Below are 16,818 nucleotides of genomic sequence, written 5' to 3' on the forward strand. Positions count from 1 at the left end.
GTGGTGGCTTTTACAACTATCGGATCATCAGAAAAGCAGTGCGGAGTGAGAGTGTACACATGGACATCGCGCGCCTGACTCGCGCAGGGAACAGTAGAGCGACTCGCCGACTGCTATACAGTTCTTAGAAGTGGGATCATATTTATGCATCATAATCTACGTTAATATTGAATGAGCTCGTTCAAATGATTTAATAACACTAAAAGATATACTTTGCACTAATTATTGACCCAACACAATACATTTTTTGTATGAAGTTTACAATAGCCCACCTCATACACACATTTTGATATGCGTTTCATATGATATGTTTGCAGAATCGAAAACCCTTTAAATAATTTTAACTGTTATTTAATTGAAAGGCAGATTTTTTTTAAAAGGTCATTAAATGGGTTTGGTGGTTAACCTTAACGCGCGCAACTGGCCTTGGATTTATTATTCATTGTAAATTGCAGAAGGTGCTGTTTTATTTTGTGTTGGTGCTGTCTTGAATTAAGGGGACAGTCTCGTTCAATGGAAGAGGAATCTCGAGAACCTGGTTATGAAATACGAAGAATACGATGAAATTGGAACAATAGTCCTTGAACGGATCATTTAATGGTCACCTGTTTTACGCCTGAAAAAATCGGCACTCAATATTGTGACATCCGTGGTCACTTACAAATTGTCTAATTAGATGCATAATACATGACATTCGTTTAAAATGATTTAAACTGGTGCATTTTGTCATAATTAATAACCATTTTGTGCGGACATTATCACAAGGAAACTTGAATTGTGGACGGTTACAATGTGATGTTAATCGCACTACTACTTGTTTGACATTGATATTTCTCCTAAGTATGAAACATTTTGATTACATGTGTGTAAAGACTGATCACTGCATTCGCGAGACATTATATGATGCTTAAATAAGTGTCTCGAGACGAGGACAGAGTCGCATGAACATGCTGAATACATGTAATACGCTTCGCCTGATTTCACTTACTAGTGGAAAGGAACAATATCGTGCTCTAAAACGTCTTGTATGGCGCGTGAGAAAATGAAACTCAGAAGGCACAAGACAGCCCACATGTATTATGCCTTGCATGCATGCATTTATATTGCTGAATTATTAGGGTGTTTTAAACAAGGTCAGCTGTAGGAAAGGGGGAAAATCCACTACTGGAAGCAAGCTCGTGAGGATAGGCCTATTTGTAAAGAATAACGATTCCAAATGCCTGGGATAGAAGTTACGTTTTAAAATGGACTAGTTTTCCGTTGTGCAATAGGCCTACCTATCAACTTGCACAGATCAAGGGAAAATTATGTACTGGAGTGTGCAAAATATATTTTGCATGAACCAGTCTGGACTTGATAAAAAAGGTTTAAGAATAAATTATTATTGAGACATAGAATGAGAGCACTAGGTTATAGCCTGATTACACAACTGTGTAATAGTGAATATTTAAACTGGAATGTTTTCATATTTCATCCAAATTTAAGTTCCACAGGCTGCATCATATCTGACTGCTATGATCAAAATGGGGATTTACAAATTTATTGAAGCATATAAAATCTACATGATTGGGCATTTCTACCAACAGGGATGCTTATTGCTGCTGGTTTCAGACTTTGAAAACATTTTGTTAATTCATGATAATTTTTTTCCATACCAAAAATGCCTTAAATGCATATTTTAATTAAAATTTATTTAACTTTATTAAAATTCTATTTTATTTATTTTGTGTGTCTGTGTGTGTGTTCTCCATAGCCTTCATGTAAATATGTGCGTTCGTCACCGATGAGCGCCAAGGGTAACTTAAGCAAGACACGATGTCAAACTCAACTCTCCTCACCATGAGCTTGTGTACTGTGTTTATAACATTCTCAGTAATTGGGGGGCTCCATAATAGTGTGGCTGTTGCAGTTGTCTGTTTTCTTTTCCAGCCCTGGAAGGGAGAAGGTTGCCAATAACAGTAGTCCCAGAAACGATGCGTAGGTCTTGGAGATGCGGTGTCTGAATGTCACGTGATGATCCTTGACAGATCTACTGGGGCATTGAATCCATTTACATATACTGTCAATTGACGGGGGTGGGGTGGTGGTGCGACAGGAAAAAGAATAATTTGCCGTGGCAGATTATTCAAACATCCATAAAATATTCAAAATAATTATATAAAAAAAATAACATCAACCGAAAAAGAAATCCTTTCCGGTTTCATCTTGGTAGGATATTGCTTTCAGACAGATGTGGAGCAGCTCCTCCATCTCTATCGATACGGCGGAGTTTGGGTTACCGCGGGCAGCGGGGCAGGGGTGCAGAGCCATGCTGCGCTCCCATTGATTGATTCTATCAGATGAAACAATGTCTGTGGTGATCCATCTTGCTGCAATCTGTGGAGTGTGTCGCTGGTCAGCGAGGCCCATAGACTGTCACCCTCTCGCTCCATCCAAACCCCCCCCCCTTACTGTGGACTCCAGGATCAATCCCAGCCTGTGTCACTGAGATGAACCGCCTCACCCCTGACCTCCTCTTACAGGAACGCGGTCACATCCACTGCATTTACTGTATCTGGACATTAATTATTCCCATTGTCACTTTCTCTGTCACAATTCTAGCAGCGGTGCTCATGGTAAATGGTGCTAGAGTTAAGGCTTATTTTATGCATCACACAATCATTTTTAGGTATAATTATGAAACTTCTCAGATGTCCAAAAATGATGCAGGGGACCGAGTGACTTAGTGAATATCAGATGAGTATTTCTGTGCATAGGGTCACGTGTCTATTTTCTGAGTCTGGAAACATTTAGCGAGACTGTATATTCAGTCTCAGGCCTGGTCATGTCTTTCATCTTTTGCTCACAGGAGCACTTTCTAATGGAGACAGGAAAGTATGAAAGCACATGAAAGAACAGGGACTGAGGCTTTACCCCGAACAGCGCACAGTCCACTTATTCAGCCACAAATCCAAAATCATAGGTTTGTGCTTTTGGTTATGACACAGGTCTATGTCAATGAGCTCCATGTCAATGTCAAAACTTGTACAGAACGCATGCATGATTTCTTATCTTTTCATTTCCCCAGAAAAAGAGAGGCAGGCCCCATAAAAAGTCTTTAATTTTCCTCCAGGTTGCATGGACCTTAGATCTGCACATTCAGACATTGTACCCTTCGGAATTGATGCAATTGCATAAATATTACTGCAAGCAGTTGCAGTCGTTCCTCGCGCACAGGAGAAGAGAGAGTTGAAATCGTGGCCATCCTATCCCCTGGCCCACCTCTTTGTCTTGCCGCGCGCCAGTCGAGACAGGAAAGTTAGCCTTTGCAAAGTGCTGTTGATGCAGCACACCACCATGTTGTGCAAGCCATGAAATATGCTCGGAAAGCTGAGGTGGCCCACTGTTGCGATTCATTTTACATTGAATGATTCATAGGACTCTTATACGGTTCATTCTCCCATATTGCCTTCGGTGCGCTCCTCTCCGTCAATAAATAGTCTTTTCTTCAAGGGTAGTTTTGGCCGGGAAACCAGCCTTTCAGTACCAGCTTGACACTCTCTGAGCCAAGCGCTTCCTCCATCTACCAGCAACAGTGGGGAGATATAAATAGCTTCCTCCAGCTAATTTACAAAAAAAGATGGAATAAAAAGGGGATTGCATGTTCTTCCAAAAGATTTATCTGTTATACGTATAACAGGACACCCACGTCTGTTTGGAGGAGAATTTGAACTGCTTTGTCCTCTTAGCATTCATAGGAGGGCTATAATGGTTCATATGCAAATATTGCATTTTACCTTTAATGTAACAGGATTGAAAGATAAATTCTATTAATTATGGGTGAAGTATGGGTGAATACACAACAGGGTAGCAGTCTACAGTAGCTGTTCGGGAAGTGGGCTAATGACCATACATTTTGCCAGGAGGGTCACAGGTTTGAGTCCTGGGATATGTGGCCTTACTCTTGAAAGTGTACTCCTGCTGAAGAGCTTCAGTTAACATTCATACTTCTGCAAAATGTTTAATATGTAAATTGCTTTTTATAAATGCAATAAATAAGTCAAAGTGTAATGATAATGTGGATATTTGTACATTTATAAGTGCCACACTATTTATTGTCATTGTTTTTCATTGTGTGGTTTCATCATGTGGTCATCATCATCATCATTATTATTATTATTATTATTATTATTATTATTATTATTAATAGTAGTGAAACTTGAAGTCTTAATTTTGGGAAAACATGTGGAATATACAGTATATATAATTTTGGAAGATATTAATATATTAATATGCTCTAATAGTTTCACAAAAAATGTGCTCCTATCTAATCATAAAATATGGCAGAATAACATATCATGTAATAATATATAATGTACAGTAATGACTGAATATCATGCATGGGAGTCCCAGCTAACAACGGGCTCATTGTCTTTCTGTTTTGATTAGGTCATTAGTCAAGTAGCCAGCAGGTACAAGCCCTTGTATATTATTTATTTTTCCTGTCTTTTCCTCCTTATTTAAAATTTAAATCTTTTTTATAGACAGTTAAGTGAGGTTATCCATATTCTTTGCCTCAGCTAGAATGTCCTGTTTATGCCCTTGTTAATTTGCATATATATGTGGTGTTTGGTTTAATGTTAATGCTAAACAAACCCTTCCTTCTGCAATGCCTCTGCTTTGTAATCAGAGTTTAATTGGATGCAGGTAAAATATCTTTCGTTTCAATACTTAAAACCAAATGACACATTACATTAAAATTCCGTAGAATTACCCTTAATGAATATCTTGATTTTGACAAGTATTTGCATAATAAGGGGATTGTTCAAACCTGAATTTTACAAGCATATAACAACAAAGTAAAAAGTCTTACAAATAACCTCAGGTATCAGTGATAAATTTGACGGCATAATGTTTTGCATTGAGATATTGAATCTTTTTCATTTTTCCAGTTGAAATTATTGAACGAGTTTGTGCAAATTAGAACTTGTAATAAGATAACTTTTAAAAAGAACTCATTCAAATTAAAGCTTTGTGCCAAAGTATATTTTCATATGCATTGGCGGTAGTTATGAATGATTATTTTCTTGTTAAGTTATGCAAAAGCCTTTAATTTTCAAGCCAGGCTCCATGTATCTTCCCTTCTGAAGCTTTTCTCCCTGACGCAGAACACTGATAAAGTACATAGCAGCTGAAGGTATATTCTGAGTGAATGTTACAATGGACGTCAGCACCCACTTTCATATCTTTCAAACAGATGGTCTTCAAACTTAGCTGAAAAACGGTACATCCTCTTAATGTGTTGTTGAACATGTTATAAATTCCAGTAATTCAATCATTGCTAAATGGCCAATACATGTCATTTAACTTTTTGAATTCTGTTGGCTATAGTTTGCTTTTATGTCAAGTTGATAGAAATGTGGTGAGAATTGAAAGCTATACAATATACACAAAGGATGAGATTTGGAGAGCAAGTTATGGTAAGCTTCAGGGAGGTGTTTATGAACTACTGATTTCAGCTGAACCTGGAACACCGCTCAGCGATATCAATTTAATAGTTAAATTAGAGGTGTTAGCATCTCAGGCCTGTGAGATATCCCTCTGACTTGTAATACAACAGTACCCTCTGTTGGCTAACAGCTGTCATATGCAAATTAGAGGCATACTGCTTCGGGGACTTAAGGGCCCAGTTCTGCAGCTTGCACTGGGAGCAGAAAGCACAGGCAGTCTCCTTAACTTCCTTCCAATGAGATGCTACGTTCAGCAACACCTCCATATGCTACTGTCAGTTAAACCACACTCTGCAGACTGCCAACAAAAGCATTTCCCTTAAACTCATCCATTTGAGTTTCCTAATTTCTTCCCAAGGAGGAGCAGTTATCTTGTTCTACTACTGAATTTTCAGATTATGCTAACAGTGTTCAGGGTTTTTGTTTTCAAATAATACAGAACTGTAGTAAAACATCTCAACCTAGGTGTGTTTTTACAAGATTTTTCAAGTCAATCTACTCTTGAATTGCCATTGTGCCTGCCTGTGGGCATACCTATACATATACATAAGTTACTTTTACATTGAAAGATTTGTTCACATCACATCTGTGTTGAAGCTGAATATTCAAATGAACCCTTAAGTGTAAAAAAAAAAGTTCACTCAATACATTCTTGCACGTGCTTAAGAGGGAATAAATGCTTGAGAGGGAACAAGCCTCTAAGAGCAATTAACAATATCAAAGTTTAAATTATTCCTTTTAAAAGTGAAAATGCAAATGATAGGTTTATCTTGAAGCAGTTACCACATTCAGTAGCTCAGCTGTGTTCATAATTAACACTTGCATTGACTTATTCACTTGTGCTGCTTTTAATCAGTAAGTTTTTTTTCTTCTTCTTCAAAAGGACCGCATTTTCAGAATAACTAATGTTGTTACAATTAGGAGGTGCTGGTACTTAATATACATGTTGGTCATTATCAGATGTGCATTACGCATTGAAGTTATATTTTTAAAAACGCAGAGCACTTAGATAATTTAGTCGGAATTCAAAGCAGTAATGTGTTTCAACTTAATTACATGTGCATCTAACAACAAAGATATCTATGAATAAAAGTATAATTATAAAGGACTACATTATGAAGTGCAGTTACATATCTCATACAGAATTAACTAGGTCTTTCACCTGCATGAAATGCAATTACAGCCTATAACCATATGTCTTTTAATTAGTTAGTGGAGCACTCTTTGATGAGAAAGGAAATTATGAAGGATAGACAAGAGAAAAGCCTTCTTGTATAAATGTTAGCAAAAATAATAATGTAGATGAATGGCGATAAAACATAGTTAATTCATTGTTACTATAATGTTAACAGCAAAAATAAACTACCCACAGGCATGTGTTCAGAAATGGTGTAAGGAGTTAATTTTAGGATATAGATGTTTTTACGTGTGATATTTCAGGATTGTGTACAGCTGTAGCTAAAGGCTCTGATTCTAAGGCCAGTGGGATTAAATACATAAGAAATTTGGGGTCAGAATTTGAACTTCCACTTCTCATATCGCCCAATAAAATGAACCACCAATGTATGCTAACTGATATTGTTTACAATAATCACTCCTGAAGCGAGTCACATTCCTTTAAAGAAGCATTAATCTCCCTTTAATCTGGAGGAATGTGTTCCCTAATTGCTTTTTAATAAAAAAAGAAAGATGAAGCTTTGTCAAGCGATAAAAGATGTGTGGAATAAAGGATTCTGATGCGCCATGCTTCAGCTGCGTGTCAATATCAACTGCCAGAGGAGAGGCCAGTTCGCCGGGTCGCTCCCCTTGCCCCGAAATGAGAAATAAACTGGGTTGCCGATGCCAGGGGCGCCACAGATCTCTTTAGGACCCCCCTCTCGGAGATCCCCGGCGGGGCGGCTGGGCTCGCACTTTGACGAACCCGCCGAGCAAACGCGGGGAGCAATGTGATTGTTTAAGAAGAAAAATGGCAGCGGAGTGTGACTAAACCCGTTTGCTTGGCAGTCAGATGCAGGCGTACTTCCACCGTTCCCGAGAGAGACGTGCGGCCCACAAATCTGGCACCGAATGGGAAAGTTTAATGTTGCCAAAGGCACATATTCACAACAATTAGGTACGTTTCAGCCGCCGTCCTCTGGGCGCTCCTGTCCCGTAGGTAGATATCTAATCACATACTATTGTTTAGGAGAGCGTTTCCCTTTATTCTGCAGCTTGCCTTTGACATGGATGCAGCAGTTAGCTCACTCATAGGGAACACTGTGGAACAGAACAGCACAGCCAGAGAAGCCCCTCTGAGATTCTGCCGAAAAGGTGGAGATTGAAATTGATTATGCAAATAGAATAATCCTTGTCATTTCCAATACCGTACAATCCTCTCCAGCCGATGTCCAATTTCCATTCGCCCCTAATTTGTCAAATACAATATAAGAAACTACATATCTGGAAAATTCAGTTAATCTTTACGTTTTTTTCTATTGCGTTTACAATGGATCTCACGGGTAAGTTTTGTCTAATGCATCTGTGAAACTTATCTGTGAAATCTTCACCCAAGGTTTAAAAACATCCCATAAAGTTGTTTCCCTGGGCCGGCTGTTGAGAGTTGAGGAAAAATAAAAAGTTGGAGGGCTCGGGCTCCAGCAGCCTGTGGGAGGGGGTGACCCGCGGCAGGTCTGGCACCTGGCTGGGTTTTGGGGTGAATGTCCTCTGCAGGGTACGTGCATGGAGCCGTGTGGCTGGTGGGAGGGCTCTTTCCTCAGACAGATGGTGGGCGGGGGGGGGGGGAAGGCAAAGCACGGGTCCTCGCTGAGATATCAGAGGAGCGGATGGGGGCTCCTCGCCGGTGACGCCGCCCCCGGGCGCTCCTGGGCCGGCGTGGAGGGAGTGCGGTGAACCTGTCACCCCTGTCCCGGAGCCCTGGACACTGTGGCAGGCTGGCAGGTGGGCCGGGGGACCTGGGAGCGGAACGGGGAAGGGGGCTGGCACTGCTGCCTGTGATGGCTTCTGACAGTGTCTGCTCCAGATGTGAGCGGCTCAGAGCTGAACCACCCCCCAACCCCCACCCCCCCATCGCTGTCCGCTCCTCACCCGCGCCTCAGTCCCCTTGTGCTGTGCCGTGACGAGAGATCTGCACCCCAGGGGGGCGGCTGGTCCCCTCACGATGAAGAGCACTGGCTCGACTCACTCTGCCAACACAAAGACCACCACTGGAACCTAATTAGTCATTCCTTCACACTGTCTCCCAGTTCTCCGGCATGACAACGGGGGAGAAAAAAAGACCAAGTAATAAATTTAGTAATAACTTGTGTAAAACCATTGAAATTTGATCAGGTAATGGCAATTATAATTACCATATGCCAATTATCATGCTGTCACTAGAATGACCATTGCATTGTGCATTCATTTCCAGCGACGAGTGCATTTTTGGGTCTGTTGTGAATGCAAGTTTTCGGGTCTGTTGTGAATGGATGTTTCTTCGCTCCACGGTTCCATTTCTGATCAGAGAGAACATCCTCCCAGCTCTACCCAGGAAGTAGAAGGAAGTGGGGAGGCCTCCTGGGCACTATTCCTCTGCAGAGCAGAAGAAACATTCCTCATTACGTGCAGCTCTGTTAACACTACAGCTGTGATAACTTCATTTAACTTAGCTGGAGGCCCACGCATTACACAGAGCGAGTAGCCTTTAATGTCTGTGCCACCATCTATTCCTTCCTGAGCGCACCACTCCACTCGTACGGCGTTTGGGGCAGTTTGTGCTGGATTTTCTCTCCCGTTTTCTCCTTCTTTCGGTCATTTTTAGACAACACACATTATAAGCAAAAGAATCATTGTAGACGCAAACCCCCAACAGGTCACTGGTATGGCCATATTTCTTTTTATCTCTTGGGAAGAGGTATTAGCGATGGCCACAGACTTGCTTTGAGAATCCAAGGTCTTATGACGAGAATCTGTGACGGCGGTTTGACAAGATCGTGATTGCAGGGATGTTTGTTCACTTTAAGAGCAGGCGGACCGTTGTACTATTCCTGGAATACTGTAATCATCAAATCACCAGATGCCTGATACCTTGACCGCTCGGTTATTCTAGATCAATTAAGCCTGATAAGTGATGCGATCAAGGTAATTATGGGCTGGTGTGAAGGAAAAGATGGGGCACGTTGCAGCACTTCAGCCTCCGGGCTGCTTGCCCTTGAGCTAACAACTCAGAGGGACCGTGGAGGGCAACGGCTCTATGGAAATGTACCGTGATGGATAGGTCAGTCCGCACACTCCAGCATCTCAACACGGAAGTCACCCGAAGTTTAAAGTGATAAGAAAGCCTGTGGGGTAAACGTGTTGCGGCGTGCTGTGGACCACACCTGAGGGGACATGTGACTTATAGGACCGTGTGTGAGTGGGGCGGCCAAAAACACGACGTTAAACTAAACCAATAAACTGCCTCTAAATGGGTGAGGGATGTTTTCTTACATGGCTTTGTTCTCACACAACTGGCTGGTGTGAAGCAGCTGGAAATTGCTTGAGGTGTGCTATTATGGTGCAATTATACGCGGGGCTAATATTTGCTTTCCAGGCCTTTCCATACTTCCAAGGCAACAACGCTGCTCAGCGATGCAGATAAAATTAGTGTTTTTCAACAACATAATTTTAATTGTGACTTCCTCCTGCGGAGAAAACCATAAATATGCAGAAGAGTCGGACGACACTGGGCAGCGTGCGTGCTCTGCACACATTCCCCAGCTTCAACCTACATCCTCACCTCAGACAGCCCACGCCGACGCTTGAAACCTTTCGCTTAAATGTTTGGCAAGTTTTAAAGGGGGCGGGTGACCCTCGGGCTGATTTTTTTTACGATTACGTGGCCACGACGACACGTGGTCAGCGATCAGGAGTGTTTATGATGGAAGTCCCCTGCCCCTCTATCTCAAACACACCCCTGTTTCTGATGGTGAATAATGAAGTCCCCTTTGGAAAATGGCAGTTCCGCTAGTATTCTTTGCCATCAGCGCTACAGCAGATTAAGTCCCACCTTTCCGTATCGTAAGTTCTTTTTCTCTTCCAGGATCTAAACCCTCCCTCTCCTCCTCCTCCCCCTCCTTTCCAGTGCCGCCGCCTCTACCTTGCTCCTTTTACACAGAGCTCCGGCTCTGGCCCCTGAGCTCCTATCTGCTTGTTCCATGTTTCTCCTGCGACGCTCCCAACCCCGCTCCTGCTGGCCCCACGATTCATCACCGGCGGATCTGCCGCAAATGGGCACTCCGTCATTGAGCGTTATCTCCCACCTCAATGTCATCCGTCCGACTCATGCGCGCGGCAGAATCCGGAGTCTCCCTTCCAGAGCAACAATATTCTTCCACACCGAACGCGCCGTTTTATGGAATCCGTCACTCCTCGGCATCTGAAAAAAAGGCTTTTTTTCCCCCCCCGTACCATCCCACTTCTGGCATAACCTCCTAACACTGCCTGCGCTGAGGGAAGAGATATTTACAATGCTAATACAAATATGCTAATCAAAAGGCAGCTCAAGTCGAGAAATAGCGGGACGGTTAGCTATTTATCGGTCTGCATTGATTGAACTTCTAGCCTAATCGCTTCTTGCATGCCATGCAGGTTGTAAGTCTAAAGGAGGTGGTATTAGGAAATGCGCTATTATGTATCTGGATAAGCTTTGACCCATTGGTAATACTGAGCCTCCTCTCTCATTATAGTCAGATTATAGAGGCTGATAAATTAATTAGAGCTGAATCGTGTTCACCTGCATTCATTCTTAGGCAGACGTTGAAATCAATGGTTTATTGTCCGTCTAAATGCACCACATGCTTGAGCAGAACCATGCAACCATATGCACAGATTCAGTTGCGCAAGGCTCATAAGGCTAGACATTTTCTGACTGGGAAATAAATGGCACAATATATTCTACTTGCACTGATACTCTATTAAGTATTCTGCCACATTTCAACAAAAGAGTCCTTCACGGTCAAGTGAAATTGCTGCTATTTCTCTTTGGCATTAATAATGGCAGTGCTGTAACATTCATTCAATTTGCTTGTGTGTCCTCCACTCTCAAAAAAAAGAATATTTCTATCTAAAAGTGAGCGTACATAGTTTGCAAGGCTCTGATTTAAATTCAGGAGATAACTTTATTTGACTTAATGCTGAATTTTAGAATTCTCCTCTTTAGAAAAAAAAAAAAGCACAGCTGATCAGATCTACTGTACTACAAGGAAGGCCAGAATGTGTCACTAATTAAGCTTTTCATCTCATTAACTGTCCGTCACTGCCCTCTTCTGGTCAGCCATTCTCATTTTGAGAACTCAAAGACAGATAGGGCTACCCAGGGCTGCTTTAGAATAGGGCTATAAAACTGGCAGCTCAACAGACCAAATGCAGCTCGCCATTAACGCACTGGCCTTTGGGGCATTGAGAAGAAGAAAAAAGTACTTTACATACTTTTAAAGTTATGATAATGTCCAGGTGTGCATCTGCAAAGTGTCAGCTTATCTCCTGCAAGTGACAGAATAATGCATTCATAATAGTTATGCATATTTTAAGAGGGCCACTAATTTGTTTATGTACATGTACAATACAGCTTATTCAGATGTTTTATGAATAGTACATGGAAAATGTTTGGCCAGTATGTCAGTTCTAAAAAGAGTCTGGTCTCCTCCTAAAGTAACTGCTTTAGTATATACAGAAACACTTGCACACAGGTACACACACATACAGAAGGACATTGTATAGTGCTTTGTCTAGAGTTAGAATATTCAGTTGATACAAAATGGAAAATATTGAATAAAAATGCATTTCTTGATTCCACTGCAAAATTCAAATGACAATGTGGATTCCAAAAAACATAATGCCTTGCCAAACTCCACCAAGACAATCTGTTTTATGACAGAGACAACTACTCCAGCAATGTGTTTTTTCAACAGCACTCTAATTAATAACAGGAGAGGTAGCACATTCATATATAAAGGATTGCAATTTGACCAATATGAAAGCACAATTAAATATTAATTGTTCACTGAATAATACATAAATAGCATCTGTGTACAGTTCACCAGCCTAATTCCTATAAAGTATAAGTCTTTAATGAAGCAATAAGCATTGTGATGCTGACACATGCATTATGCTGTACACAACCAGGAATATAGCGAATTTCTACTTTCCCCTATCAGAGCGCTCTAGTGAAAAGGTCTGAACTAAAACAAGTTTGATGTAATCACACAACAATTACTATCATGGCAATAATTAAATTACGCCTGCCAACAGCACACATTCCTTTATGGCTGCAGGAGTAATTATATTTTTTTTACTGCTTGGCTGTTTATTACTTGGTGGGATAAGGGGAAAGTCAGACACTTGTAACCAGTAACTCGTAATGCGAAATAAGTTGGATCACTTCAACAACAAGACCTGGCATAAGCGAGCCTCTCTGCCATCGTCTGTCTCCCCCTTTGTAAAGAACAAAAGAGAGCAGAACGGGCTCATATCAAGGTTGATTCCTCACACGGCGTCGGTGAACTGCACTTTTAGCGGGCGACCCGTGGAAGGGGCCGCGGTGTCCGACCACATCTCCGTCACGGCCTGACCTAGAAATGGGGGGCCCCGCGATGGACGGGGACGGTAGCCATTGACCGCCCGGGCGGAGCCTGGTGTCGCTCCCCGGCCCAGGGTGACAGGAGATGGCCGCTCAGGTGGACGCGTAGCGGGGAAGGAGATGAGATGCCTAGTGGCAAGGTGGCTCTCCGGCCGGCCCGGCTGACTGGCTGTCAGGCCCAATGTCCCGGACGGGGAGGGACGCGCGGGAGGGGCGGGGAGGTGTCCTGGGGAGGCTGACCCCACGCGTTCGTCCCCCCCCCCCCCCCCCCCCGCCCCACCACCCCCCGCGCAGTGGAAGGACATCATGGCGCAGACACGGGGTTGAGACAGTGAGACTGATGCCCAGTTTCGACACTGACGCTGGACCGAAAGCAGAGGCCAGAGGAACGCTATACTGGAAACCTGGCACAGAGAACACAGAGCGCTTGTTATTAGCTTTACATCGGTGCCTACGCCACAGAATCAGTGCAATGGTGGACATAAGCTGAGGCTCCATCGCCAATTAAGATGCTGTCTTTGGACAGATGGCATGTGCAAACAGTAGAGGAGATGACTGTCCCTTCAGAGAACGTTGCTCTAGCCTCACTGCCCCGATCTGCTGGGAGCCCGCCTTCGCATTCCAGCTTTGATGGCTCAACGGATTTGACTTGGACTCCTCCGAGCTCTTGGGTATCAAGCCCACCGTTTCTCTCTCTCTCTCTCTCTCTCTCTCTCTCTCTTTCTCTGCGAGTCTTTCTTTCTGAAATGTTCTGCGGCAAGAAGTCAAACCACAACCACCCTGCACCACAAACGCTTCCTCTGGGGGGTTTTTTGTCCACTCTAGAGAGGTCAGAGTTCTCATGTGCAAATCTTCCTCTGGAGGCATTTCAGAGCTGGTCTGCGATATAAAATGCTCCCTTAAAAAAAAAAAATTTCTCCCCGCAATTGATTGTACTTGAACGAAAAGCAGGGCTGCACATATTGTGTTGCTTTGTTGCTACATGCTCTTCCCTGTCCAAATATTGATCTCCAGGGACAAAATTCATTTTCTATATAAAGGAAGATTACACTTGTGTTATTAAAAAAATCCACAATGTAAAAGCACTTCTGCACACTTCCCACACATTGCAATTCTATTACAGGAAGCCTGCATCAGATACAATGAAGCAGAGTTCCGAGGGATTCTGAGGCAACAAAGTATATAAAATGTCATAAATAAAAGATGGCAGACAATTTTAAGAGCATTAGAAGTTTGATCTCTTTCAGGCAAGGCCGCCAGGGAGTTTTGGGGCAGTAATTATTTATAAAAATGAAATGTCATATTAGTTTGTCTCGTTTCAATTGGATTTCAGCTTTATAAATTTCTTCTTTCGATAATCTTAGTGGGCCAAAAGTAAGGTTATACAAATTATTCATTTCATGTTTTGTGTGTACAATAAATAAACAAGATAATTGCGAATGCCTCACAATGGTGTACCAATTGCAATGTCTCAATGATGATTTTACACATTTGGATCAGATGTCAGACTCGATGCATTTAAGCCGCAAGAATACAAAGAAAACCATGCGGAAATATCATAAATAAAAAAACTGAAGCGTGCAATAAATTAGAGTGAGCTGCTTTGAGAGCAGCTGCAGACACAGAGAAACTGAACTTCGTCCGCAGTCGACCACGGCCAAAGTCCATTCAGTGGTTTGTTCCAAAGAAAGGACGGTCGTTGAAATGCGCACGAGACATTAACTAACGTACACACCGATGGAAGTGTCCTTTAAAGCCTAAGTACGTCTTGTTAAGGGTGTTAGGATCAACACAATGATTGATCACATGTCACATCTGTAATCGAAGCTCGGGGGCCGCTTTCCAAGGCTCATTTTACCACTCGGAGGTCAATTAGTGGGCGGGCAGGTGAGGGAGGGGCGCCCCCAGACGTCCACCGCTGCCGGTCCTATCTCGCATACCGACCCATACGTGGGATGGGAACCACGCGGTGGATCCGCACCCTCATTGGCTCCAACGACGAATTTTCTCGCTCGTCTAAAACAATGGATTTAAGAGAAGAGCCGTCAGATTGAGTCTCACGACACGCCCCGAGAAAAACAGCACCAAGAGCTCACCTCTTTTCACTGTCAAAAGGGGGTTAATGAGTGGCCTCGTTAAGTGACAGAAAAACACTGTAGTAGGTGGCCTAATATAGCGTGTGATGGGCCCTCGCCTGAGCCCGTCGAAATGGTTAATGAGCTAAGACTTCATGAAGTCCTGTCTGCTGCGGCCGATCATTGAGTAATTTTTTCATTATTATTATTTTATATGTGAGACTTCTTTTTTCAGCGGTGTAAAGTGGACTCACTCTGCTGCTCATTGCGAGAACAAATTGACACTCCTACATGAGTCTATTTACAGGGTCTGTTTAGTGAAATATTGGAGCGTGTCTTCTCAGCATTAAATATAGATAGCGTTGGATGAATGTATTATGAGAAGGCATGATTAATGTGGGACTTGACTGGATAGCACCCCTACTTATTCCATCACTATTAGACTAATGGGCTTTCATTTGATAGTGATCAAGATTTAACCAGTGATTTACCCAGGCTGCATCATTCCAGCAGGGATTTCTGGATTTCTTCCCTCTCAGCCTCAAAGCACAAAACCGTCCAAAAACCACGACTTAAAGAAACATGAAAGCGCATAAATAGACACGGGGAATAAATTCACTTTCTGATTCAAACCGTCTCTTGTGTTCCCCTCATTGTTGCGAGCAAAGCGTACGAACCCTTCCAAGGAATACCAGCAAACCGCAGTTCCCTGTGCCTCTCTCCGCACAGGTAGGAGCCGTCTTCCTTTCTCCTTGGAAGGCCAGGAAAGGGTTAAAATCTCCCTCTCCGCTGCCCCTGACTTTGCCTCTCTCCCTCTCCTCCTGTCTCCCTGCATCCATTTGCAAATGATCTCGCTTGTCTGCATATTGTCACTTGCAGCCTGCCCGCACATTCATCAACTGTCGGCCAGCCCGCGCGCGCTCTCTGTGCCCTCCACACTTAATTGTTCCCACTCTGACCTGGGAGAATAGAGAATGATGTGCCTCTCTCCCGGCGCGGGGAGGCGCGGAGACGCGGGGCGGGGAGAATTAACAACTCTGTGGGGATGGCCGTGCCAGAGCGGTCACTCTGGCTCTTACAAACCCCCCCCCCCCCCGTACCTCTCCTCCGTCTCCCCTCCCCTCCCTCCTGTTTCTAGGGCACAATCCGGAATCCAGCTCCGGTAATGGAGGAAGAGAGAGAATTCACACACAGACTGCATCTGGGGTTTAGGAAAATGGGAGGCTTTGATGCAGTTTTTGCCTCGCCGTGATGGTGTTCCTTGCAGATTGCGTTGTTTTTTTTACAGTAGGTGCATACAGCGGACATCTCTTTGGGGCTTACACAAAGCTGCAGAGAGCAGGGCACTATGGGTACCACACTATCAGCTGTTTATGAGCTTAATATTTATATTCACAAATGTGATTACAGGACATGTCTGCATGTCCCCAGTGTTCTCCAGAGGTCCTTTTGCATCACCTGTTTTTTTCTGCTGCTAAACATTCCCAGTGCATTAGCCAAGACTCGGTATAAATTATACATGGAGCAGTTTCTCTGTTGCAAAATACTATTTCCAGCTGGCTAAAATATGATTAAAAATTGAATAACGCTTGCTGAAAAGAATATGAAATCAGGCTGAACTCCTACTTTTGAGCAAGATAGTCCAATGCCGCTGGATGTG

The sequence above is a fragment of the Anguilla rostrata genome, chromosome 1, assembly GCF_018555375.3.
Source record: "Anguilla rostrata isolate EN2019 chromosome 1, ASM1855537v3, whole genome shotgun sequence".
In the NCBI taxonomy this organism is placed as follows: Eukaryota; Metazoa; Chordata; class Actinopteri; order Anguilliformes; family Anguillidae; genus Anguilla; species Anguilla rostrata.